Source organism: Tarenaya hassleriana, unplaced genomic scaffold (assembly GCF_000463585.1).
Source record: "Tarenaya hassleriana unplaced genomic scaffold, ASM46358v1 Cleome26, whole genome shotgun sequence".
Classification (NCBI taxonomy): Eukaryota; Viridiplantae; Streptophyta; class Magnoliopsida; order Brassicales; family Cleomaceae; genus Tarenaya; species Tarenaya hassleriana.
Genome location: NW_010965869.1, coordinates 2,241,164 through 2,244,148, shown reverse-complemented (window position 1 = coordinate 2,244,148; position 2,985 = coordinate 2,241,164).

The window sequence follows — 2,985 nt, the reverse complement described above, 5'->3', positions numbered from 1 at the left end:
GTCGTCCAAAAAAAAATATCAAAACGCCGGTAAACGGTGTGGTTATTACTGGACTTTTTCTCACTTTTTGCACAGACGAAATGCAACGCGCTTCAGGGAGGCGCGTGGGAGCGTGAGGTGGCGCATATGAAGGATCTGGTAAGGCTTATGTCCATCATTATTGATTGGTTTGTACGGGCGCATGTTTCTCAGTAATTTAAGAACGGAATGATCATATATATATATATCCATATATAAAAGGGCGGTGGTAAGATAAGAATAATGTCCATCATTTTATAAAATCATTTAAATCAACCATAATAATTATAATTTATAAACTCCTGTATTGTATACTATAAGGTATTTGAAAACAGAGACACCAACAACATTAACTTTATGTCAAGGGAAACACGTAAAGATATAAAATAAACAATTTTGTTTGGTGTGACATTTATTATAAATTTTAGGTGGTTGACGAACATCAACATATATACATATATAGATAGATACCTAAAGTATTATGATTTAATATTTTCACGTTAGAAAGTATAATAAAACAATACAGATCTTTAATTAGGGTGGGCAATTCTGTTCGTCGAACCGATTAATTATATTTAGATTAATATATAAAAATTCGAACGATACAAAATTAAAGATACTGCACAGTTAAAAAATCGTATAAAAAATATAAAATGGTTTTCGATCTTTTTTCAATTTTTATATTTATTAACTAAAAATATTAAATATTAATATTTACTAATGATATTTATTTTGTATACAAATTATCATTATTGGACTCCATATAAAAATCTATTTATATTTTATAAATTTATTTGATTTCATTAATTTGAATATTAAAATTCTCAAAATAAACTCTATTTCTTCAATTTCCCTCACTCCTCCCTAGTAAACCTAATGTGGTTGCATCACAGTATATATATATATTTTATTTTGTTGTCCAAAATTATTCAGTTGGATTTGTTTAAATCTTACCATAAAAACCTGATCCGTTTTGAACAGTCTCGATTTAAGTATTGTTTGGTATTTATGTAGTAAAATTATACAACGATATTAATACTGAAATTAATTAATATACATTATTAATTTAGTGAAAATTTTATAATATGGAACAAAGTGGGGTTGAATAGGAAGGCAGATGCGCGTGGACAAATTATACAATATTTTTAATGGTACGGGCTACCGGCTGAAAAAAATTTAAAATTATTAATGATTTAAAAATACCGAAAAAGGGATCCGTACCGTATGGACGGGACCGATAAGGCGGCACAGAACGATTAATTTATTCATTTAAAAATCAGGTGTGGTCGACCTCACACTAATGTCAGATATATCCACCAGTTATGACGCTCCACGTGTGGGTGTTCTCTTAGTACACCTGTCGTGCCCTCGGTAGATAGAGTCAGGTGGTATAGAGATTAGATTGATAACACACAACAATGGCACAAAGGGAACGGAATAAAAGGAGAGAGGTCAAAATGTAGATTTGGTAGAATATATAATGGGTGGAAATTAGAAATTCAAGAAATAAAGGGGAGAAAGTGAATTGGGCCGGCGCATAGCATACTGTAAATGTAGATGTTGTTAGGATATAAGAAATGTGGTATACACGTACGTACGTACGTAACTATTACAAAAATCGCCAAAGATTCCCTCACACGCTGCACCGATTGACCAATTCTTTGAACTCGCTAAACGCCGCCGTTTCTATTTTCTTGCCACGAATTAGTTCAGCATTTGCCATTGTTTGCCTCTACGGCCCACTAACTAGGGGTGGACGTTTCGAGAAACGGTTCGGGTTTGGGACGGAATAAATCGGTTCGGTTCTTTCGGTTTTACAGAAATAGGTACCAATCGGATTATTTATTGTATTCGGTTCGGTTCCGTTCGGTTCCGGATTTTATTAAAAAAATGATAGATTTTCTTTAAAAATATTCGGTTTTTCGAGATTTTTAAAGTTCGCTTCGGTTCGGTTCCGGAAAAATTCGGTTCTCTACAAATGATACCATTCGGAAAATAACATCGGTTTCGGGTCGAAAAAAATACCGTTTTAACGGTTCGATTCGGTCTGATTCCGAATAACCGAACCGAAACGCCCAGCCCTAATATCCTCCCATTGTTTTTTATCTCTCTGTGACTGAGAAAATATCTGCTAGAAAACGGCATGCAGTCTCCGTTCAATGTATGAAAACGGCGATGTTTCCCATCCCCACTTTGTGTCCCTCTCTACGACATCGTTTCGTCTAGACAGAAACGCCACCGTAAACCCAAATAGCCGCCAGGAGGACAGCGTTTATGATATCTGCGTATCTCACAGGGAGATTGAGAGACATACACCTCGGAGGAGCAACAGCAAAGCATCTGATCCTCTCCCCTTATGGCCAACACTACATCACCATGCTCATGGTCCAAGTATATCATGTAAGGTGTAACCTGACTTGTGTCAGGTCATTGTCTTTTCTCACTTCAACCTGGTCGGGGTTAATGTCATAACCGCCTGGAGCCGTCCATATGGGGTTATGGAGATCATCTTCATATACGGCTAGAATTAAGCGGCAGAGTCCGGGAACCGATTCAAACTCTTATATTGTGGCTAATCCCCAGTTTTGGCTCTCGTGGCCTGCAGTGTAAAGGCATTTCCTCCACAACCGATGGGCACAACTCAAGTACACATTCAAGTATGGGAACGCCATACAGTATTGACATGGACACCTATGAAGCAAGCATCAGATTCCAAGACTCAAATGCGAATTTGATGCCTGCTCATTATGAAGCCCAATTTATTTTTCGCAATGAGAATCTGAATGATGGATGTTGTCCAGATGTTGTAGTTGGTCTCATCAACAAGCTTAGATGTTGTAGTTGGACTCAGGGTGAGGCTCGATGAATCAACAGTATGGAGATAGAGAGGGTTCGAGTAAGGGTCGAGAGAAGCAGGAGGACCGACATCAGTAAGAGTGGATTCAGGTTCAGCCGATGAGGCCATGA